This window comes from Ursus arctos, unplaced genomic scaffold (assembly GCF_023065955.2).
Source record: "Ursus arctos isolate Adak ecotype North America unplaced genomic scaffold, UrsArc2.0 scaffold_3, whole genome shotgun sequence".
NCBI classification, from domain to species: domain Eukaryota; kingdom Metazoa; phylum Chordata; class Mammalia; order Carnivora; family Ursidae; genus Ursus; species Ursus arctos.
Window position 1 is genome coordinate 27,025,076 of NW_026622985.1, and position 26,387 is coordinate 27,051,462.

Genomic DNA, 26,387 nt, shown 5'->3' on the forward strand with positions numbered 1-26,387 from the left:
GAGGACAGGATAATATGGAATAAAAAAAAATTACTACCATATGTCTATGAATAAGTCAAGTTTTATAGAGCCTCAAAATGTCTTTAAAATCCTCCAAATTCAGCGTGAAAAAGAGTACAATTATGTAATTATGGAATTTTTAAAAGATTTTATTTATTTATTTATTTATTTATTTATTTATTTATTTATTATTTTAGAGAGAAAGAGAGAGCACATAAACAGGGGGAAGGACAGAGGGAGAGAATCTCAAGCAGACTGCACCAAGTGTGGACTGGACACGGGGCTCAATCCCACAACGCTGAGATCATGACCTGAGCCAAAATCAGCAGTCAGATGCTCAAACAACTGAGCCACCCAGGCACCCCTGGAATGTTTTTTGGTTTTTGGTTTTTTTTTAATCAACATAGGGCTTTTTTTGTTGTTGTTGTTGTTTTTTAAGTAAATGGATAGTATTTGGTGGAACCTATACTTCTTACCACTGGAGTGGGTTGTTATATATAAACAAGGAGAACAGGCTAGAATGTTCCAAGTGGTAATGGATTACAACTGGAAACATCAGTATTAATTCAGTATTAATTCATATGGATACAGATTATTACATACAGAAATATTTACAGGTATATGTATATACATGTGTTGGTATACACATATATAGCTCTCTACTCTCTCACATGAGAGGGCCTAGAAGCAACACCACCTCAGCGGCAATGAGTACACTTAGCACCCATATCTTCTTTTGTAATATCCTTCTCCAATAAAAGAAACAAGGGATCCTTAAAGAGATGGCTAATTCTAGGAGTGGGGCAGGAAACATACAAGATGAGCCATCTTAAACTGCCAGGAAGAAAATGCTAAAAACAAAACAAAACAAACAAACAAATCAAAACATATACACAATGATGGGAGTATCTCCAAGGGACACAGGAGCCATCTAACAGATACTCTATTTGATTTTTGACATGTATATGCATATACACATATGTGTATTTGTGACACAACAAAAGAACTGGAAGTTATCAAATATGAAATCTCTTATAAAAACATTAATTTCCTAAGAAACTGTTCCAAATCTGTATTTTCTTTGAAGACAGCCTGAGCCTCAGTATTTCCATCTCAGAAGGAAGTATTACATCAAATTTTATTACAAAAATAAAATTTTAAAGGAAGTCTCCTATAAATAATTTCAAGTTTTACCCAACTTCCATTCTCCACAGCTCCCAAACCCACATGAAATTCACAGTTATTTAAAATAAATTTCAAGAGGAATAAATTATTCAAAAGGATACATTTAAAGCAATTTTCTAGAAACTTGTGGAATAAGATTAGTTAGATAAATCATGTATCTGTATTTAGCTTGGTTTACATTTAAACATTTTTTTTCCTAATAATAGCTGTTACAGAATTTATACTAAAAGAAGCACTTCACAGTACTGCATACAAAGGTAACTTAGTTGCTCTGAACTGTGCTTTGGGGGCCCTATCTTAACATTCAAAAATAAGCAAGATTTATCACCCCCGGTCTAACTCATTCTCAGGACAAATCCCTTCCAGCTATTTAGGTACTTCTAAGTGGTTTCAATTTGCATTTAGCCATTTTCCCATTTAGAAATGGAAGTATGAGAGTGATTATTTTGTTCACAATATAAAGTCTAATTATATGATTAAATGATTATACCCTACAAAAATTTTAAAGCCCCAACTATGAAAAACCTGTACTCTCAGAGCTTCAATTTCAGTAACCATATTTCTGTTGCATGTATAAAATGCTCTTTTGAGAAATACAATAGCATAACTCTGAATGCAATTAGAATTTTATTGCCATCTGTAAGGTAAAATAGTGACTTAAAAGTCAGATCAGATTTCTATAATATCTAATGCTACAAAAATACCAGTCTGGAAGAATAGGCTTTATTCTTCAATTCATACTGAGATCATATTTCTGCAAGGACAGAAAGTCATATTGCTATAAGTTTACAAACTTCTGAATTATTGAAATATATTTTAAAAGACTGTTGAAGGGCAAAAAGGAAGTTTTCTGGTTTTGCTACAAAAATGGAAGAAGGATCACTGCTTTTCCAATCAAACGAAATGGCACAGCAGGAAAAATATTTCAGGCAAGAGAGTTTATCTGAAGAAACAGCTCCCTGATTAGAGCAGTAGTGATAAATCAGCCACACGATGTTCTCTAGTGCAGAGCCCTGGTTTAGTCACTCAAACAAATGGAAACCCCATTAGACGTGAACTAGTAGCTGATGGTACAGTGAAAGGGAATTTTGTAATCCACAGAGTTTAAGGTGTATGTGAATATTTTATTTTTTTTGTCTAAAGCTTTTTAAAAATACTTTCTTCCCAGAAGTTTTCAACAAAGGATTTAAAGTTCAAACACACCATAATATTTGATTATAAATATTTATAAATTTATTGTTTTTAATACAAGCAATTGAGAGCATAAATCCTCATTCTTTGAACAGTTTTTCTAACAGAACCCAAATGATCTTCTAACAGAAAATGTTAAGTCTGCCACAGAAAAATTTTTGGCTAGGCTAAAAATGTCAGGCCATATCTATACATACAAATAGAAAATTAAAATTAAGACAATTATCCAGTTAGTTCATATATCATCCCTTGGAGAAATATTTTTTAATTGACTAACAAATTATTTATTTACTTCATTCATACTTGGGCAAGGAAAAAGTATGAGAACAAAGAAAAGTGTTCTTTTTATCAGTTTGAGACTTTTTTGTAAGAAATAAGGAGATATAGCTTAATTTATAACCATTTCTCATGAAATATAAGCAAAACTGTCCTGTTTACTTGATTTTGCTATAAAAATAAAAAGCTTAATATAGGAAATTAAGAGTTATGATTTTTCCCTTGTTTTATTTTAACTTCTCACTGATTTATAGTTATCCATTAACAAGTCTGAGATTGTTCCTCCGTAGAAAAGTTAAAAGATCAAACAAGGACTGTTGTAGAAGATGTTCCTGTACCACAGGGAATGACTTAAACCCTCCTTGCTCAATTGTCTCTTTGCCTAATGCAGAATCCACGATCTATACCATCAGCCTCTCTCCTGACCCATATTCTTGAGACATGTTCAGTTTGACTAATGAAGAGTTCAGTTTTCCAAATGAAATAAAATCTTGATAGAAATGTGGTCACACTATTTAAGGAAATTAAGCTTTAAAACCTGTAGAAGTAAGCTATGTTGGAGGAAGAGAGCGAGAAATAAAGGGAAGGGTAAGCTCCCCGGCAGCTTCTAGCCCCATCAAAGACAGAATGAGAAAATTAGGCAGTGAGGGTGACAGAGGCAGGGTTTTTAAAGGAGAAAAATCACTCCAATGCATGGGGGGAAAGGATAAAATTTACCTCCAGTGGTAAACTTTTCCTTCTTTACAATGGACTTAGCTTGCATTTTACTATATGAGGTAACAGTGAATTTATAACTGAATAGGGCTGTCTGATGTTTGAGATTCTATTACTAAAGGGAAATAATAGCTACTTAGTACAGACTATGCAACCCCATGCTGGACTGGCTTCAGCATTGTACAATTTAAAGTAAGTGACTTAAATAACTTATGTAAGCCTTGAATTGTATATAAAAAGTTATCATTCCTAATTATTTGTCCTCCCCTTCTAAGAGGTTGATTCATTTCCACAAAATCCAGGTACGTGTGCTGCCTTCTCTTGGAAGGAGTATTCTTTCAAATACAATGGAAAGGCTCCTCATGGGACTCACCTTGGTCAATGAAATATGAGCATAACTAACATACGTCTGGTTTGAGCAGAGGTTCTAAAAACCGCTGACTGGTGTTTCTATCAGATCCTTGTTTTTGTTGTTGTTGTTTTTTCCCTCCGTTACAAGAATATTATGTCCCAAAGAGAAGCTGATCTCTCAGCTTGGATTCTGAAATGAAGGCACAAGGAACACTTCCTCACACACCTCACACACCTCCTCCAACCTATGGTCAAATATAACCTGAGTATTGCTGTAGGCCTCTAAAATTTGGAGATCGATTGTCTCTGTCATATAACCTAACAAAAGCTTTCAAAACAGAGTAGATTCCTCTGTTGGGTTAGGGGTTGGATTGATTGATCTTCATGATTTCACTTCTACAAATCTACTACTATAATGTATTTAATATGGAAATAACCAATTTAGAGAACTTTCACAAATAATAGGTTAGTATTCTTAGCAAAAATGCCAGTAATAATTTATGAATAGGAATAATTCTTTACAATAAAGTGAAAAATGGACCTCAGCTCATTTTTGGCACTGATATGTGTATAAATCATAAGCTAATCAACAAATGAAATATATGAGTGGATCTCTTGGATTTCAAATAATTATTTTTTACAGCCTGTCACAATCTTGTAAAAGCCTCAAAAGAGTTAGTATAAATTGTGTTTCATTTTTCATATAAATGAATGGACTTTCTTTCCCTATGTTCTTCATGGATAGAATTTTGGGAAATTAGAAGGTTTAAAAAGGCATAGGAATATCAGTTTTGACTGCAAGTTTTATTACTGTAGGTAATGTGTCACTGTAATTACATCACCAATTAAGAACAAATAAAGACATATTAAGTGGATTTATTTACATGAGATACTGGTTTGTTTTTGACAAAGATTTTTAAACTATTTCCATGAACTTCCTGAACGTTCTTTTCCTAGGTCTGACAAGCTAGTTCTTCTTGAACTTTAGTGAGATCCACAGACTACACTTGTACTGACAAGGTTATAGATAACAGAGTAAAAAAGACATGATAATTCAGTTAAAGTTTGCATCAGCCAGTGAATAGCTTGCAAAGGAATCAAACAAGTAGACAATGTAAGATAGAGAATAGAAACAACAAACAAAAATTGTAAATTTCTTTTTTTAATTGGAAAAAAAATATTCCATCTACAAAGTTTAACATGTCAATTTAAAGACAAATCTCAGAGCTATATGTAAATGTCTTATACCTTTAAATCAATTATAAAAAAATCTGTTCTTCATAAAGATACAGAATTGATAATTATTTAATAAAATTCACATGAATAAGTGGCTACTTTTTTTCCTCTAAATTGCACTTAGGCAATATAACATGGAAAATGAAATAAATGTTATGGACAAGTCATGACACAATTAAAACTCAATAAATTCCTTTCCCCCCTTCAGTGATCTGGATATTTTAGATAAAATGTTGTTCATGGCTCAAATCATTCAGGTAATTCCTTACACTTTATTCAGTAGTTCCCTATTAACTACTAAAGACCAACTGGTTAACCATGCTTTCAACACTGCTTTGTTGATCCTATACTTCCAGCAAAAATGGGGTTACTGTGAAGCAAATAAAGCCTGGTTTTAAGGTCCCTCTGGCATGAGCTATTTCTATGGCTTGAGGGAGGAGCCCTAGTTTTGTGTCCACGTGGTCACATGTTATTTGAAAATATGCAAAATTAAGATATTCTAATGATAGTTGGTTAAGACAGCTGTGTTTTTCCACTCTGACTTTCTCCACCCTACTTCCCATTATGTTGGGTGGCTGTCGAGTCGCCGAAGGCATTTTTTTGGTATGATATTGCAATCTTCTTGTAAAAAGGGCTTAGACAGTTTAGCATCTGCCTTCGGCTCAGGTCATGATCTTAGGGACCTGGGGTAGAGAGTCCTGTGTCAGGGTCCCTGTTCAGTAGGGAGTCTGCTTCTCCCTCTCCTTCTGCCCCTCCATACTCTTGTGCTCTCTCTCTCCCTCCCTCTCAAATAAATAAAATCTCTTTTAAAAAGGGGAGGGCTCGCCAAACTGCCTAAGACTATGGCTTTACAAAATCTGGATTTTACTTCTGGTTTCCAGTCATAACTATAATTATCTCTGTATTTCAGGCAAACTAAGATACTGCTCTAGTACCCGTCTGTTTACTTTTACACAGATAACTTCCAGTGTCATCTGGGATCCAAATCAAAAACTACATTGTTTGAAATCTGCTCCTCATGCCTCAAGTTAAAATGAACAAGTCTTTCCTAGAATAACCTCTATAGTAGTTTATTTATATATTTTATTTAACCTACAATATTATCTATTCTCTGCAGAAAATATCTCAGTGTAATTACTAATCTCATTTTTACAGCACCTAGTAGAGTAACTGACACATTGTTAGATACTCAATGAATATTTGCTTAAAAGACTAAAAAAATAAATGTGTTTTTATGGTTTTGATTCTGAGTTAACTTGGAAGATTTTTTCCAAGTTGAGCCTCCAAATGAGAGAGTAGCCAGCTGACACCTTGATTTGGGCCTTGTGAGATCCTGAGTAGAGAACCCAGTTAAAACATTCTGGGCTCCTGTACAGACTTTTAATAAATTATCTCACAGCTAACTTTATGGTATTTGGTTATGTAGCAAAAGAAAAAGGAATCTTATTTCACAAAGCAGCCCAATTTGAAAGAGTTATTACCTCACCCACAATAATTTTTTTTTTTTTTTTTTTAACTTGGCTTGTGTGTCACCAAACTCTCTTGGCTTTCTTCCTACCTCGCCTTGGCTATTTTGTCTCAGTCTATTGACCAAATCTTTCCTTTCATTCATGACTTTTAATAATGGCAAGATCGTAGGCTCAGTATCTATTTTTCTTCACTATATTAACCCATTCTCTGTAATCACACCCATCTCATATTAAAAACAAAAAGGAAAAACCTCTATACATTTCTTTTCATCTCCAGTCTTCTATCCAAACACCTCCTAAAAGATATCTCAAACATAACCAAGAACACCTAGGATCTTGTTGCCATACCTGTTCTACCCACAATCATTCCTACCTCAGAGTAGGTCCATTTTTCCAGGGGCTCAAGTAGGAAACTTTAGAGTCATCTTAGATTCCTATCTGCTCCAAGTCCAGGACATCAGCAAATCTTACTAGCTCCACATTGAAAATACATAGACTCTATTTCTTATCACCTCCACTGTGACCATCCCCCTATGTATCAGCTTCCTAATTGGGTTCTTGCTCTGCCCTCATCAACTTCATAGTCTATTTTTGAAACAGCATCTAGAGCAATCCTTTCAAAAAGGAATTAAATTACACCACTCCTATATTCACAACTTTCAATAGTTTCCAATTTTTCCAAAATGTAAAGTCCTTACAATGGCTCACAATATTCTGCAAGATCTGTTCCCATGATAGCTCTATCCTGTTATTTTGGCTCCCCAGCTAAGTAAATAGTGCCACTCAGCTGTTCGATTGAAAAGTCATAGTCATCTTTGATGATCTTTCCATTTCCTTCCATAGCAATCCCATGGCTGAATTTTACAGGATAAACCTCAAAAATATATCTCAAATCAACTGACTTTTCTTCATAGCTCCTGCTACCACCATCATGATAAAGTAATCGCTCTTTCTTGCCTAGATTCTTGTAATACTTCCCCCAAATTCCTCAGCTTCTACTGATGCCCTTACAACACATTTTCCCGATGCAATCAGAATGATCTTTCAAAAACATAAATCAATTTGTATATGTCCCCTGCTTAAAATGTTTCATTGTCTTCCCTTAGTAACTAAGTTTAAACTCCTTATCACAGCTTGCATGGCTATACTGCCTTTGATCTTTCCCTCAACTATAATTATTTCCTTCCTGACTCAAAGCCTTCCCTTCTGCCTAGAATTTCTTTGTGCCTATATGGAATTTTGGGCCATTGGGAACTTACTAGTGGGAGACTAGGACTTAGCTATAAGATCTATCCACTAACTTCACCAAAAAAGCAAACATTAGATTGCAACTTGGCAAGTGGTAACAATTGATGAGTTCATAAAACGAAATATATGCTAAACAGGACACTAACTTTTGTGTTTATTTTGTTTTTGCTTTTTGCAGACTTAAATTTACTTTTCTTGGCTCACAGGATGACTCAAGCATCCAGATTTAAATGGATGGAAAGAGAGGAACATGGGAGGAAAGGAAAAAGTGAAGGAAGAGGTAACCAGGGTTTGAGGGAGCACTGACAGCTCAGTGTCCAGTGGTTGGTACAGTGCTGCTCATAAGGAAATTTAAATGGGACCATCTGGAGCTGAGAGAAGGGTTATAAGATGGTATTTTTACATATGTAGATCAGAGTCTAGGATAACATGATTTTATTATAAAATGTCTTTCCAGGGCTGGACTTGTGTTCTGAAAAAAGAAAATTTGTTCCACCCTACTTCGTGATCTTGTGGAATATTTCTAAACAGCCAGGCCACCAGCACATCTGTCCCCTTGCTGGCTTTTAGATCAGTAGACCAGAATGTAATAAATCCTTCAAGACTAAAGTATGCTGGGTTAACCTATGGCAATGCAGTGTGTCACCAAAGAATATAAGTTTACTAACATATTATAGGCCTCTTCTGAGGTTAAAAAAACCTGGATTCCTTCAAGTCATCATCCAGAGGAAGATTTATTCTTGGTACAGTGAAACTCATGTGACTACACTTTTCTTAGTCATAATTCTGAACATTCAAGTTTAGTTTTAGAATATAGTTTTATATCCCCAAATTTTGGAAATTTCAAATAATGATGGGTCGGCTAATTTATTTTTTTATCTTTTATTACACATAGGGAAAAATACTCTTTTAAAGTGACTTCTTCAAAAGCACAGTATTTTATTTCAGACTAGAAATAAATAACAAAAGTCAGTGACCTTTCCTTCAAAAGTATGTGGTAATGATAAATTTCGATATTGTTAATGAGCCCCTGTTAAAATCTAATAGTTTAAGTCAGAAATTTATTTTCCTTCCAGATTTGGATTTGATACAGTCTGTATATATTAGACATTTTGATGATGTCCGTTATTAAAAACATAAAGCTGGTAATAAACTATACAGTAATAAGAATATTTTATTTTGCTAGGACAATGTCATTAAGAATTTTTGTATAGTATGTAATAGGTAGATAAAAAATTTCACTATAGGTCATCTGATACGTATTAAATATAAATTAAACTTACTGTACTTTCTATTATTGTTCAGATTTCCAAAGTAGTTTAGAAAATGGCTCCATGAGAGCATGAAGAGAGAAAATACTTATAATCTTTTTCAATCATACTTATGCAAAATATTACTTATGCTGTCTTAATCAGAAAACATATGAAGGGTTTAATCAAATTACTATTAGTAGTTAAGCATTCATTGAACAAGTGGACTTTCATTTTCTACAATCTGATCAGCAAATTTTAAACAGAATTTTTTTTTTTTTTGAAAAGGAACACATACCCTCCAAATTTAGAGAATATTTCCCAGAGAAACTTGCGGCACTAGGAGAAGCTTTCCTAGTGACTCCTGTTCAGTTCTTAACTCTGTTGTGGCAGTTTACAAGCACTCTTTTCCTTTTTAATTTTTTTGAAATATATCTCCATAAAAAGATGCATGCATTGTGTTTAACAAGGACAAAACACTCATCCATGTTTACATCAGAGAGTTTAAGAAATAAAATAGCGATGATTTAAAGCCCCAGGTATTCCTTTCTAAGTACCTCTTTCACCCACTCCCAGTCTCTACATTGACTCTGCATTCCTTGTCACTCCCTTTTCTTTATACACAATAGCCTAAGCAATTTTTAATGTAAAATGTATCATGTCACAAAGGGTATACAGCATGTTATATAACTCATACATGCATATATATGTGTGTGTGTATAGTTATATGTGTGTACAATTGTAAACAATATATACAGGCTATTCACATAAACACAAAATAATACATATACACATACAATAACAATTATTTACAAGCACTGAAATTATTTGAAAACAAGGAAATAAACTCAAAGAAGTTAAATAAATTAACCTAACTTTATGTATTTAAAATAAAAAGAGAACTCAAACCCATACCTTTATTTCTAAATCTATGGCCCTTTCAAAAGAGTCCCTGATATATAGAGGGGTTATTTTTAGTAAACAAACACTTGATAAAATATTACTATAAATTCAGTTGTGTTCTAAAATAAATTTCTATATTATTTCACATAAAATACTAACATATATATGTGCTAAATATTTCATTTATTCAGAATATGAGCACAGTTTAGCATGTATCTGGATTTAGGCATCTCTTCCCATAAATCTAAAGCCCCCCAAAGTTCTTGACTCTCAATTTGGAAACGTGACTCTATTCTAGAATCTAATTACTTAGTTTTGAGTTATTCAGACTCAAATCAGCAGTGATTTTGCTATTTGTAAAAGGAATCAATCCTTTGAGAAGATAGTCTCTTTACAGTAAAGTCCAAACTGGCATATCAAATTCTACTTCAGATAGGAGATGCATCTTTCCAAAACACTGTATATATTCATAAATAAGAAAGTTCCACAACCAACCAAGAAAACAGATTACGGAATTCTACTTAGTGCTCTCAGAGTCTTTCATTCTGCCTTTGGAAAAATAACACAAAAGCATTTTCTTTTGGGTACTTTATGTCATGAAATATTCTCTTATACGAGGCAGTCACAAGATAATGAAGAAAACAAGAATATTTGAACAATTAATCTCATAATAGCCCTATGCTGACCAGAACTAGAGAAAATGGGTAAACAGTTTCCATAAGGAAAAACTTCACTGTAAATTAATAATAAATAATAAATTTATTATGCAGAATATATCTAGACATGCAAAATTTAGAATTATGCATACGCCCCCTCATTTCTGTGAAACCTGTAGCTATCAGAAAATAATTTCCTTTTTTTTTTTTTAAAGATTTTATTTATTTATTTGACAGAGAGAGACAGCCAGCGAGAGAGGGAACACAAGCAGGGGGAGTGGGAGAGGAAGAAGCAGGCTCCCAGCGGAGGAGCCCGATGTGGGACTCGATCCCAGAATGCTGGGATCACGCCCTGAGCCGAAGGCAGACGCTTAACGACTACACCACCCAGGCGCCCCTATTTTGTTTCTTAAATCCACATATGAGTGAAATCATATGGTTATTTGTTTCACTTAGCATTATACTCTCTAGATCCATCCATATTGTTGCAAATGGCAAGATTTCATTCTTTTTTATGGCTAAGTAATACTCCCTTAAATAGATATATATGTACCACAACTTCTTTATCCCTTCATCTATCTACGAACACTTGGATAGCTTCCATACTTCGACTATTGTAAATAATGCTGAAATAAACATAAGGATGCATAAATCTTTTCAAATTAGCGTTTCCATTTTCTTTGGGTAAATACCCACTAGTGGAATAACTGGATCGTATGAGAATTCTATTTTTGAATTTTGAGGAAACTCCATACTGTTTTCCACAGTGGCTGCACCAGTTTGCAATCCCAGCGTCGGTGCATCTTTTTCTCCAGATCCTTACCTACTTGTTGTTTCTTGTGTTTTTGAGTTTAGCACTCTCACAGGCATGAGATGATATCTCATTGTACTTCTGATATGTATTTTCTTGAATATGAGAGAAGTTGAGCATCTTTTCATATGTCTGTTGGGTTTCTGTAGTTCTTCTTTGGAGTAATGTCTGTTCATGTCATCTGCCATTCTTCAATTGGATTATTTGAGTTTTTTGGTGTTGAGCCTCAATATTTTGGATACTAACCCCTTATCAGATAAATCATCTGTAAATACCTTCTCCTATTCAGTAGGTTGCCTTTTTGTTTTGTTGGTTGTTTCCTTTGCCATGCAGAAGCTTTTTAACATAGTCCCAATCGTTTATTTTTGCTTTTGTTTCCCTTGCCACAGAAGATATACATAGAAAAATGTTGTTAATGGCCAATGTCAGAGAAGTTATTGCTTTTGCTGTCTTCTAGGATTTTTATGGTTTCTGGTCTCACATTGAGGTTTTTAATCCATTTTGAGTTTATTTTTGTGTATGGTTTAAGAAAGTTGTCCAGTTTTCCCAACACCGTTTGTTGAAGAGACTTTTTCCCATTGCATATTCTTCCCTCCTTTGTCAAAGACTAATTGACCATTTTATCATGGTTTTATTTCTGGGCTCTCTATTCTGTTCTATTCATCTATGTGTCTGTTTTTGTGCCAGTGCCATATTGTTTGATTACTACAGCTCTGTAGTATATGTTAAAATCTGGGATAATATCTCTAGCTTTGTTCTTTTTCAAGAGGGCTTTGGCTATTCAAAGTCTTCTGTGGTTCCATACAAATTTTAGGATTATTTGTTCTAGTACTGTGAAAAACACTGTTGGTATTTTGATAGGGATTGCATTAAATCTGTAAGTTGCTTTGGATAGTATGAGCATTTTACAATATTTGTTCTCCCAATCCATGACCATGGAATATCTTTCCATTTGTTTGTGTCATCTTTAATTTCTTTCATCAAAGCATTATAGTTTTCAGAGTACAGATCTTTTATCTCTTTGGTTAACTGTATCTCTATGTGGTTTTTTTTTTTTCTTTTTGGTACAATTATAAATGAAATTGTTTTCTTAATGTATCTTTCTGCTACTTCATTATTAGTGTAAAGTAATGAAACAGATTTATGTATATTGATTTTGTATTCTTCAGGCTTACTGAATTCATTTATCAGTTCTGGTTTTTTGGTGGAGTCTTTAGGGTTTTCAACATATAGTATCATGTCATCTGCAAATAATGAGTTTTACTTCTTCCTTACCAATTTGGATCCCTTTTCTTTTTTACCTGTTTGCTGTGGCTAGGACTTCCAGTACTATGTTGAATAAAAATGGTGAGAGTGGACATCCTTGTCTTGTTCCTAACCTTAGTGGAAAATATCTCAATTTTTCACCATCAAGTGTGATATTAGCTGTGGGTTTTTCCTATATGGCCTTTATTATGTTGAGTATGTTCCCTCTAAACCTACTTTGTTCAGAGTTTTTATCATGAAGGGATGTTGTACTTTGTCAAATGCTTTTTCTGCATTTATTGAAATCATCATATGGTTTTTATTCTCTTCCTTGTTGGTGTGATATATCACAATTGATTTGCAAATATTGAACCACCTTTGCACCCTGAGGATAAATCCCACTTGATCGTGGTGAATGATTCTTTTTTAACGTATTGCTAGATTTGATTTGCTAATAATTTGTATTGAGGGTTTCTGCATTTATGTTCATCAGAGATACTGGTCTATAGTTCCCTTTTTTGCAGTGTCTTTATCCGGTTTTGGTATCACACTGATACTGGTCCCATAGAATCAATTTGGAAGTTTTCCTTCTATTTTTTTGGAATAGTTTGAGAATAGGTATCATCAACTCTTCTTTAAATATTTGTTAGAATTCACCTGTGAAGCCATCTGGTCCCAGACTTTTGTTTGTTGGGAGTTTTTTGATTGCTGCTCCTATTTCATTGCTGGTAATCTGTTCAATTTTTCTATTTTTTCCTCTTTCAGTTTTGGGAGGCTATAGGTTTCTAGGAATTTGTCCATTTCTTCTAGGTTATCCAATTTATTTGCATATGATTTTTTGTAATATCCTTTTATAATCCTTTCCATTTCTGTGACACCAGCGGTTATTTCTCCTTTTTTATTTCTGATTTTATTTGAGTCTCTCTCTTTCTCTCCTTGATGAGTCTGGCTAAAGGTTTATCAATTTTGTTGACCTTTTCAAATAACCAGCTCCTGGTTTTATTGATCTGTTGTATCCTTCTGTTTCATTTCTATTTTGTTTCTTTCTGCTCTAATATTCATTATTTCCTGGCTTCTACTGCTTTTGGGCATTGTTCTGCTTTTTCTAGCTCCTAGAAAGAAGTTTAGGTTATTTGAGATTTGTCTTGCTTGTTTAGGTAGGCCTATATTGCTGTCAATATCCCTTTCAGAGCAGCTTTTGCGGCATCCCAACAATTCTGAACCCTTGTGTTTGCATTTTCATTTGTCTCCATGTATTTTTTTATTTCCTCTTTGATTTATTGGTTGACCCATTCACTGACCCATGTTATTAAACCTCCATGTTTTGTGTTCTTCCTAGATTTTTTCTTGTAGTTGATTTTTAGTTTCATTTTATAGTGTTTAGTCCACTTACATTCAAAGTAATCATCAGTAGGTATGTACTTATTGCCATTTTGTTACTTGTTTTATGTTTGTTTGTTTGTTTGTTTGTAGTTCTTCTCTGTTCCTTTCTTCTCTTGCTCTCTTCTCTCAGTTTGCTGGCTTTCTTTAGCAACAGACTTGGATTCCTTTCCCTCTATTTTTGCATACATATTACCTATTTATTCTGTGGTTACCATTAATTTTATATATAACATCTCAAGCATATAACAGTCTATATTAAGTTGATGATTGCTTAAGCACCTAAAAGCACTAAATTTTACTCATCTTCCCACATTTCAGGTATATGGTGTCAGAGTTTACATCCTTTCATTTTGTGAATCCCGTGACTGATTTTTATAGATATACTTAATTTTGCTGCTTTTGTGCTTCCTACTTTTCTTCCTGCTGTTTATGGTCTTTCCTTTCCACTCAAAGAGTCCTCTTTAACAATCAAACAAATACACTTTAAAAAAATGTTAAAATTGAGAACTAACTAGATCCATTGACAGGGTGCAGATTCCGATATAGCTTAGAGTACATATAATGATGCTTTGAAATTAAGGCAAAACTCAAGTACTAACAAATTTGTCATGGTTTGAGGTATTAAGAAATGATGTTCACATGTATACTTGGTGGTTTATATGATGCCAAAATGAATGTTCATGTCCAGAGGTTCTTCAAGTGGTAAATAAACTTTGGGTTATTGTGTTGCTCTGTGAAAATTATAACTGTCCCAGATGGAAAAATGTGTTAAAGTATATATTTCCACATCTCTAAATCTATATATTTTTTCCTCAACTGCCAAATATTTTAAGAACTTACAAGTATCACAAAGATAGAAGGTGACTTAGGGGTGCTAAAGAAATAGCTAATTTATTCCATATTCTGAATCTTAACAGATGAAATATTTTCAGCATATAACACCAAAATTATTATCTTCCAGATGATCAACACCTGATAATAGGTGGCTCAACACATTTCTATTTAAAACATGGAATTCTACGTTTAGATAAGGTAATATTTTTAAACTTTTGTACATTTTCCTTTCCATAAAGTACATTTATAATAATAAATTTATATAAACTTATATGTTATACCTATGAATGTGACTACCTTCATTTATATATTTACATGTAATGAAATTAATATCTAGACAAAATAGTTTCCATTAGTTTTTTCAAATGCCACCAATTGCTTTGACTTAAATGGTAAACATGGGAGAAACTGAATTTATTTAATTTACTTAGTAGTTAAATAGTTTAACTTATTTAACTTATTGAATATTTATATTTTAATCTCGAATTGATGGACACTGGACATTAATATTGTGGATTTCTTCCCAAGTGTGATATAACAAGTTTTTTTCTGACACAGTGATATGTATCTAAAACTTGCCATCATGTAAAATGAATATTTAAAATAAGTTATCTTTTACAGGAATGCATAATATAACCAAAGACTTAACAGTATGTGAAACATCATGTTACCTAATACCAAAATTAAACCTGATGTTGAAATTACACAACTATCTAGTTCACCTCACTGCCAGTAAGAAGAATTAGGTCCAAATTAATATAAATAATTAAGAAATTATTTTTAAAACAAAGAGATTAGATAAGATGCCTTGGCAATAGTGGCAATATTTATATTTATTCCTTTTACTTCTTTCCCACTGGACTTGTTTGTAATATTTAAAGATGTACATTTATTTTTTCAAAAAGTATAGTTCTTTGCAATATGAACTATTTAGACTGAAAGGATACAATGATGACCTAGCATTTTTATTCAAATAGAAGGTTTCTTGTGGGAGAAACTGATGTTTAACAACAAGTTTATAACACAGGATCAAAAATGCTATAACACATATGACAAATATCTGAATTTAATAAAATGGGTCTTAAATTTATTGAACCCCACAAAAGTACATAGAAAGAGAACTGTAGACAAATTTTTGAAATATGATGATGTATGTAAAATAATGTATGTAATTTACACAAAGCAATTATTTATATATTCAATATATTTTTAGTATAAATTTGTTTAGTATACATTTGTTACCTACCAGACTCTCCAGAAATACTCTTTGCCACCCATATTATTTCCAAAGGTAATTTCCAAATTTAAGCTGAGTCTGTTAGGTCTTTTTAGCAATATCCCAAGCAAGAACCATATAAACTTCCAGACAGAATTTACATATGGAATTTTTTAAATTTAAATTTCTATTTTTTCAGAACTTTAAAAAGCTTTGCTTTGAAGAAGTCATCTATTCCTACTGTTTGTCAGAGAATTCCTAATGTTTCATATTTTTAAAAGATTTATTTATTTATTTATTTATTTATTTATTTGAGAGAAAGAGAGAGAGAGCACGAGCATGCATATAAGTGGGGGGAAGGGTAGAGGGAGAGAATCTTGAAGCAGACTCCCCCTGAGCCCATTATCATGGGGCTCCATCTCAAGACCCATGAGATCATGATCTGAGCCAAAACCAAGAGTAGAATGCTCAATGGACTGAGCCACCAAGGCACCCCCTCCCCCGCCCCCATCTTTCATATCATAAGGATTATCTGCACTGGCCACACTCAGGCTCTACCAAAGGTAGAGCTGGACGGTGGGAAAACCTGACAGTGTGCAGATTGCCCCGAAATGACTCAAGTTTTTTTCGAATGGTTTACATACAGGTATATTTACAATACAACTTGCCAACAATTTTTCTCTAAACTGTGCCCACTGTAATATGCAGAGAGAAAGAAGTCTGATAAATATGAACATGAAATATGAAATATGAACCAAAAAACCTGGATCAGAAATACAGTGCAAGTAACAAGGCCTGCAATTCCATAGCTGTCTATGAATTAACTGCACAGATCAACATGCAGATTATTTTTGGATATCTGATTCTTTAACCCCTCTGTGGCTACTGAACACTTTAATAAGGAGTTTACATGCTGAAAATAAACACTTACTTTGTGCAGCATTTTCTACTGCCCATATTTTACCTCTCCCTAATTAAACACATGTTCAATTTTAGTTTCCCATGTTCCAGTCTACAGTCTACTTGTATTATACTTTTAAGATGAAGTATTTCAAAATATTAGTCTATAAAAGGTCATTAACGGTGAGAGAGAAGGTTGCAAAGAGAGAATAAACTTCCAAAATATGAGGCCTTCACCATATACAAAAAGGACAGTCATATTTTCTTTTTATAGATTTTTCAAGAGACTGAGTTATATGTAGTTTATAAAAGGAAAATAAATGAAAAATAATAAATTAGAGTAAAAAAAACTTAATTGGTATAGTGTTCATTTACTTAAAGTTATTAGAAATTTCTGGTGTCCCAGGAATACTACAAAAGCTCTCTCTCTTTGAAGTGGAAAATCATATTTCTATAGCAATAAATCAAAATTAAATTTTAAGGGTTAGATTTACCTAAATATTTAGACCTTATAGGCTAAGTTTCCATATTGTAAATAAAATTTGAATTTGAATTGAATAATATTAAGTAGAAACATTTAATTTCAAGTACTATGTTTATGAGCAGAAATTAGGGAATATAAAGCTCACGAACATTATTGAGGTGTCTCTTACATAGCAGCAGATATTAATAGGTAGTATAACATAGATAGGGCAAAAGTTAATATTAAAAATAATTCTTCAAAAAAATTAGCATTTCATGGAAGAACTGTGTCAACCCAGGGTCTGAAATCACCTAACGTAAATATAATGACAGGCAATCAGGTACTAAGTAATGCTGTAGGAGGAAAAGTAAAGATATAAGTCAATTCATCCAAATATTACTTACTAGCTCTTTCTCATTCTTTCAATCCCACTGATTTAATTCTTCTCTGTATGGGTTTCTTTCTACCAATTCGTCTGCTCCAATTTCATAGTCAATGTTGACTTTTTAACACATTTCTCAGTCCAACGTAACTGGCATTTACAGAACATTATTTATGCCTTAAGTTTTCCTAGGGTTTGAGAGCATAAGAACATCACCCCCATTACTGAATCAGTTACAGTATAGCTATGAAAAGAGGGAACCATAGAAGTTCAATGTTTTTGTGGTTATTTCTATAATAAAGATGTACAGAAAATGATAAGAATATCGCTCTAGGGAAATTCATGAGTTGGATATTGAAGCATATGTAAAACCTAGCAGGATAAGAAGACTGGTAGATGAGTGTTTTGACTAAAGGACACATTCACAAAGGCACAGAACTATGAAACACCTTCTCATAAAATAAATGCATGGCATTTGAGGCAAAGAATCTCAGAGGATGAGCTTAGGGAGATAGGCATTTCTTGTTGATGTGGGTTTTATCTGTTAACGTGACGAGATTACAAAGACTATTTTAAGCAGGCCAGTGACAACATACAGTTTGCATTTTAAATGAATCTTGCCCCACTATAGATGATAGGTTTAATTTAAGCAAGACTCCAAGCAAGGAGACAAGTTAGGGAGTTAATGAAAGGGACTGAGAGGCATGAAAGGATGAGGGCTTCAACTGGTCCCTAGATAAACACATATAGGCAATGAAGCTTGCAAGAGAAATATTATGACTCTAGGATTGATGAGAGGTGCATGTAGGGGAAAAAAATTTTGAAAAAAGAGCTCAAGTTTTGAGATTATGTTAATGAACATGACATAAACTGAGATAAGAAATATTGATGGGGAAGATTGTAGCAAGACGGATATTTTGAGTTTTCGTGGCTTATGGGATAACCAATTAGAGGTACCCCAAAACAATAAGATACATGATTCAGAAACTCTGTAGTCACGTTTATGTGGACTCATACAAATATATGAGATTGAGGACTAGAGGAATAACAAAACACTACCTACATAAAAGAAGAGTTTGTGGAGCAAAGAGCCATAGGTGGCTCCACAGTTGAATGTCTACAGACTGAAAAAGAGACCAGGACAGGATTGTTCCCCTGATTCTAGAGTAGTAAGTTTCAAAAAGAGGAAGACGTCAACAGTGTACAATGCAGCTGTGATATCTAGTAAGCTAAGAACTGAAGAGTGTCAACAGGTTATTAGTGGTGACCTTGGGAAGTTTCAGAGTTTGAGAGCATTTCAGAGAACAGCACAAGCCACAGAAAAGCAAGCTGATGTGTGAATGCAAGATAAGGGAAAAGCAGTAAGTATGTACTAAAACAAAGCTTGGCTGAAAAGGACTAGTAAGAAGGAGAAGAAGTGGCTCAAAACTGAAAAAAAAGTTCCTCTGTTGTGCTTTTGTTGTTTTATTTTGTTCTGCCTGGTCCTCCTTCTTCCTATCTTGTGACCAATGTTCTGATCTTCTGCTCTTTTGATCATAACCAGTTTCAGAGCTGAATATGAAGCATTCTTAAAATCATTCCTAGGTCTTGCGGTCCTCTAAGGAAGATTTACCCATATGTAATTTAAGGGAACTCTTAGCCAGTAAACAAACAGAAACAAAGAACTACTTTTCATAATACTGAGGTAACAACCTAGAGGACTTTAAAATAATTAAGAAGTGTTTAAAAATGTTCCACTTTGCAAAAACTCCCCTTGTACTTCCATTATTTTCAGGTTAAAGGCTTTTTGAGAGTTATCTCAGAAAAAAAAACAAAAAACAAATAAAAACAAACAAAACCACTAGAAAATACACAAATACAGAAAGAACAATACAAAACTGAATGCAAAATGGAAAGGGAATATTTGGGAAGTATTAAAGCCTTTTAATGCTGGAATTCTATGGGACTATAAATATAAGAAAATATTTATGGTATAATAACTTATCCAGTTGCATCATTTCCAGACATGCACTCACTGCCACATGTATACATATAATTTAGTAGTTTGAGCACCTTATTATTTAGACCAACTTTTAAAGAGGAATTCAATTTTCACTGTTCTATTCATTCTGCATCTACGATTTCAAATACGAGTACATTTAATCCTTAAAGGAAGAAATCATATGATGAGCACAATAGTCTAAGAAACTAAATGTACTTTCATATTTACTATATTTTATAAAAACCAGTAAAGGTATGCCAAAATAAAACCATTATGGAGAGAATTTGGCTACAAATAGAAAAAAAATGCATATGTATCTGAGCTTTGATCCAGCAAACACACTTCCTATTTTCATATTTTTGTGATGGAAAATTATGGACGGATCTATGACAAGTCTATTCATTTCAGCATTATTTGTAAAAGCTGATTTAAAAACAAGAGAGAAAAAGGAAACCCAAAGGTAGCTACTCATATAAACATGGAAAATTCACAGTATAGAGTATATTAAGCTATAAACAGAATGAATAAAATCTCTATATAAGGCCATAGAGTGATCTCCAGAGTATACTGTTAAGTGAAAATAGCAATGTAGAGAAAAGTATATATACTTTTCCACTGCTTATCAAAGAAAAAAGGGTGGAGGGCTGATTTGAACATATAAATATTCATATACACATACTATGAATGTATGTATAAATATATTTGCTTATATTTAAAAGTGGAAGGAAAAGTACACGTTTTAAAATATTTACCTATGGGAGGAGAGGGAGGAAACCAGGTGCATCATATCTGGATTACACCTAGATTTCTCTGAATGTATCTTGCTTTGTAACTATGACTTTAGAACCATGGAAATATTCTGCATAATTATAAAATAAAATAAAATTTTAGAAAAGGCAATTCTTAAAAAATGTGGAAAGACACAACGTGAAATTTTAACAGCCTCTCTCAACCAGATACCACAGATAGAGATCTAGGAGAGAGGACTGGTAAAAACGCTCACCTTTTGCTGGTTTCCGCCAGTTTTTCCAGGACACGCTGTCTGCAGGCTCTGGAGTGCCTGCGGCGTCCCAGCAGGTCTCATCCTGGTCACCAGAAACTGTGGAAGAGGAAAAATAATTTTCCCTCTATAGTGAATGCTTGGCCGACACCCTTTTTTTTTTTTCTATGGCATCTTGTAAATGGATAAGATTATCTAGGTTAAAAGTTCGCCACTGAGGCCCCTGTAATTCAAGGTTGTCTTTCCTAAATTTGACCTTTTTGTTCAGCCTTAAAACAAAATTTTACTCACCTGACGCCTCACACTGAACCCAGTCCAGTAGTCAGACCCAGTCCGTTCTCTAACTCAGTCCAAGCTCTAAACCAAACCCAGTCCATCCCCATTCCCAGTCTGGGTTCCAAGCCAGACCCAGTCCGCCCCTAGATCCACTCCGTGTTCTAAGCAGGAACCAGCCTGTCCCCCGACCCAGCCGGGGCTTTCAGTTGGACCTAGTCCGTCCCCAGACCCAGTCCGGGTTCGAAGCAGGAACCAGTCCGTCCCCGGATGCAGTCCGGGCTCTAAGCAGGAACCAGCCGGTCCGCAGACCCGGTCTGGGCTCTGAAAGTAGAAGCCAGTGGGGCCTGATCCAGTCCGGGTTCTGAGTCGGACCTAGTCTGATCCTGGACTCAGACCGGCTCTGTGTGATTACCAGTCTGTTCCCGGAGCCAGATTGGGCTCTCAGTTGGACCCAGTCCAACTCCAGCAGGTTTTCAGAACCAGTATGGAAAAAGAAAACTGAAAGTTTGAAATTTCTTAACAAAAGCTGTGGAGCTAGGATCTGACAGGGACTTATCCAGAGGCAGCAAGAAAGCAGTGAAGCCAAGAGTAGCAGGCACCTATACCTAGTTGCTCATTGCTCCTGTGGGCTGTCAGGGGTCTCCTTCGGTTCCCTTTTCTGATGCCAGGACTGCGAAAAGATAAACTGAGACATAGTAAAAGGCTCAAGAGTTTATTTGTGCAAAAACTGATTTGAATCGAGCAGCAGCCAATCCAGCAGATAGAAAAGAGCCTCAAGGAACTGTACAAAATGAAAGATTTTTTTTAAAATTTAAATTCAAGTTAGTTAGCATATAGTATATTATTAGTTTCAGGGGAAGAATTCACTGATTCATTGCTTGCATATAACACCCAGTGCTCATTACATCAAGTGCCCTCCTTAATACCCCTCACCTATTTACCCCACCCCCCACACACGCCTCCCCTTCCTGCAACCCTCGTTTTGTTCCCTATATATAGTTAGGAGTCTCTTAGGCACACATGAAAAAATGAAAAAAGCAGGTTGATTATTGCAAGGCTACTTTTGTTTAGAGGATGGCAGGGGTCTTATCAGATTACCAAATTAGTGCTTATCAATTTCTGATTGGTTTAACATTCCATTTCTGGGAGAGCTGCAACTGTAATTAAATTTTGGTTTGGTAATGTGGGACTTAACATGTGACTCCACTTAGGGCCTGTTGCCTTGTTTTTAGCAGGAGATCTTAATTGTATTCTGACTCATGCAAACTATAAAAAGTAACTAGAAATTCACGAAAATTTGATGGTTATTTAGTGATATTTAATGGAATATTTATATTCTTATTTTGGGTATGATAACAGTGTTGTGATTTTATTTTGTAAAAATAAGACTTTTTTCAGATACTCCTTTAAATTCAGATAAAATGATATGATGTCTGGAATTTGTCAAAATAATGAACAAGGAGGAGTAGGTAGAGATATTTTTGAAATGACATTGGTCATGAGTTGATATTTGTGATAAGATGTGTAATGAGGTAACTGAGGGTTCATTATACTGTATTTTCTATTTTAACCTGCTTTTGAAATTTTCCAAAATAAAAAGTTTAAAAATTAAGAACAATTTTGAATTATTGAATGGAATTTCAACATTGAGTGAATGGAACTTACCCAAATTAGAATCAATTTTATATATAAGTAAACTCTATAGAAATGGGTTGGAAGAAGCCTTTAACTTCTGACAGCATTTAAGAGAAAACTACAAAGGAAATCTCACTCATTTATAGATAGCCTGAACTAATTTATCTCTCAATTTTACTTCTAAACAGATTTAAATGATTTAATTCAAATAATGGGTTATTGATGACGTTTTTCCAAATTTTCCATCAACTTAGCAAAAGCAATTCCTATTTACATATAATTTTAATGGTGAATCTTGATTATCAACAGGGTACAATGTGATTTCTTCTTTTAATTAAGAAAGAAATATTATAATCCATGTTGTGATTAGTTTCAGTTAGTTTAAAATTGTTTTAAATACATATTAAATGGAAAATTTTTACCAATTGGGAAAAACAGTATATCTTCTGTGTCCCAAAAATTATAGTGTGTTTTGTGTATATGCATGTGTGTTATTTTGAAGATTGTAACTTAATTATAAATAATATTTGTATTATTTGGAGGTTTTATATCTCAGTCTCCAGAAAGGTAAAAACATTAATCTTTGCCAAATACAATTATGTAATTACAAACCTATTTAGGTATTTCATCATATAAGTTTTCAAAATAGTTACAGAAGACAGGTGTTGCTTTAGGCTAACATGAAAGTAGAATATTGTCATGATTACAAATAATACGCTGTATGAGTATCTGTAGCCAAACATATGAATTTTTTGTTTCAATTATTATTTTAAAAGTTATGGTTTTCTTTCCTTGATAAGAAGTGGACCAGTTCATTGCTTTTGATTAATGGGTAAAAAGATGGTTAAAAAAAAAAGAAAGAAAAAAATATATATATATGACTAATATTTGCCTTTCTGCAAAATGACCTTCCATTGCAGTCGAAGGATTGAAGGTAAACTAAATGGTGCCCAAAGAGAATGCAGAGTTATTGTCTTTGGGGGAAAAAAATTGTTATGCTCCTTGGGAATGCATCACTCAAAATGTGATTTTCAAGTAGGGGGACCCAGTAATTTTTTAAAGATGGTGAAGGCATTTAAATAAAAGAAATAAAAAGTGGGTACATTATTTAGTACTGCTTTGAAACAAATATTTAGAAAAGACAATGAAGCAGAGTATGTTCTCAAGGAGTATACTCTTTGGTTAGCAAATTAACAGGTAAGTAAATATAGCATTAAAATAGATTATAATCTATGCTGGGAAAGCATGAATCAGAGAAAGTCATGGAAGTGCAATTTAGGTGGGGCTCCCTGGACGAGAAAATACCTTGCTTGAGACTGGAAGGAGCAGTAATTAGCCTTTCAAATGTGTGTGTGCTTAGTGAAGGTCGGAGGAAATAGGCTTACTTGGAATATAGACTGGAGATGAAGGGAAAGAAAAGGCAGAGTATGAGAACATATGCAAGAGAGGTTTTGGATTTAAGGAAACACAAATTATACCTGAGACTGAAAGATGAAGTTCAAGAGGGAAAGCATAGCATGTAGCTGGAGGGGAAGAAAACTTCTATACCAAGCTCATGATTTCAGTTCTCTTAAAGACCATGAAGAATCACCGGGTTGTTTTAAGTCAGGGAATTATGTGTTAAGACTGCACTGTTTATTTGTTAAAACCACATCCAACTCAGCAAGTTTATTTTTTTTTTAAGAATGCATTATGATTATAAGAGTGAAAACTTGGCTACAGCATAACACAGACAGTTTAAGGATTTCAAGTCCTAGTGACCCACATTCAGTTAAACTCCTGCGAACTTTTTAGCACCTAAGCTCTACAAAATACAGGGAGAGATGGGAAACACGGGGGCAAATCATTTGTATACTAGGAAACTTGTAAGCATAATACCCGGAAAAAATATATTACAAGAACAATCACTTAATTTACAATCAATGTAGGTCTTTGAAGAGATCCTTTCTCCTTTTTATTAGATGTCTCTGAACTAGAAGTTTTTTACTTCATTTTCCATTGTGAGCTTCCCACAATTGATATCATCTTCTTCCCTAATTTAATCTTTTTGCAACGTAACATTTTCATACCCTCTTCTTTGCTGTCCCATCAACAAATTTTCGCCTTATGTCATGAATAATAAAATGAATGTGTTTGCACGTGCGCACACACGCACACATACGTATACAAGCAAATGAAATCCAAAAATACTCTTTCCACTTAGTGCCAAATTTCCCACAGTTATGCTTTACAGTTTCACCCCCATTATTCATTACAGAGGACACAGTGAAAAATTGTACCTTTACCTTTCTGTCACATACGACGCTCACATTTTCACACGTGAAATCACCTATGACATTTTCATTTGCCTCTCATGCAATTGATTACATATGGAATATACATTCAGAGCTAATCTCTTATGATAGACTCTCATAGCTTTTGTAAGGAATTTATCGGGGTCACTCCTATAATTTCTCAGGGTGTCAGAAAGGAACCTTGGTGAGAATAGGTGGTTCTAGAATAAATGAATCACCTAAGTGGTTACTTAAAGAAAACATGTATGGGGATTCCTCCTACACATTTTGCCCAATGAAAAGAAATAACATAACTTTCAGAGATAAAATTGCTTGCTGGATAGACGATCATTGAAATTGTTTTGTGAAAAATAATTGAATGTGATAATATGGAACTTTTGTCTGGAATACAAAAGGGTGTGTGTGTATGTGTGCATAGTCTCTATCCACATTAAACATCTTTTCTCCCGCTTCTCTTCCTTCTTCTGATCCCAGTCACTCTTATATTATAGTTTCTGAATTCTCTGAAGCTTCTTTCTTTGTCCTTGAAGTCAATCAATTCCCTTAGTTCAATTTGTTTTCTTATTGTTTAAATAAGATTTTCTTAGAGATTAGAGGAAAGGTTTTAGAGCTATGATGATAAGATTTCATCCAGCTCCCCCAGCTTCCTAAATCTTGCTCTTCAAATCACCCAAACTTCCCAAAGGAATTAAGTAGGAATGCAGAAAAATTTGGAAACAAGGTACCTCTTTATTAAAATGATAGCCAGCATCCAATAACCTGCAATGCGATGTTCTTTGATAACACACGAATTGCTGGTACATATGTTTTGGTTTAAGGTTTAAATGGACTCCTAAACTGTCTCCCTTCCATCTTCAACTATCACCAGCCCAAATTTCATTTCAGGAGATTAGGAGATTATATTTGCCTTTGCTAATCATTCCAAAAATTTTAAGATGTTCTTAGTCCAGTACTACTGCTAATGTTGACCTGTCCCATATCTCTGTCTCAGGGGGTTCAGTGAGAATACATGACCTCTGCTATATAACTTCCTTCTTAAATATTGCTGGGTTTTACTTTTAGTTTTTGTTGTTTAATTCACTAAACCTTGGTTAATTTCCATTGTGGTTGCTTTATCAGGTACTAAACTCAAGTCTCTGGGTGAAAACCAGTAACAGGCATGTGTGAAGAGAGAAGATTCTACCCTAAATTATCCTTCCCAGTAGGTGCCTTAGGGAAGAAGGTGAATATGGATAGAGACCTTGTTATCATCTCTGTCCAGTGATGCATACACTACTTTGCTTGCTTATTGCAAAGAGTCAGCAGCACACAGGTATTATTTTTGAGCTACGGTAAGATTACTGGTTCGAGAAGAGCTACCACTATAATCAATCACTTCAATTCCTATTTGACTGAAGAAGGGTGGGGACAAACATAGATGCATGGGGAGATGAGGAATGAATTCTACTACCTCTAGATGCTTTACATGTGGTGTGTTATATGCGAAGG

The 26,387-nt window shown here is 34.1% G+C and overlaps 1 protein-coding gene across 8 annotated transcripts in view; it reads right to left on the minus strand.

The window, feature by feature from the left end:
- The window catches only part of SEMA3A (semaphorin 3A), an 818,384-nt gene that overhangs the window by 725,464 nt on the left and 66,533 nt on the right, over nucleotides 1–26,387 (minus strand). For 6 of the 8 annotated variants that reach the window (XM_057304266.1, XM_057304265.1, XM_057304264.1 and 3 more), the window contains exons 2-3: nucleotides 21,576–21,640; nucleotides 20,698–20,793 (exon numbers count right to left, since the gene is read on the minus strand). The gene's annotated coding sequence lies outside the window, so the exon portion shown is untranslated. Of the gene's footprint in view, nucleotides 1–20,697; nucleotides 20,794–20,985; nucleotides 21,528–21,569; nucleotides 21,641–26,387 lie in introns of those variants that run through there. The other 2 variants (XM_057304261.1, XM_057304262.1) reach the window with 2 other exon arrangements.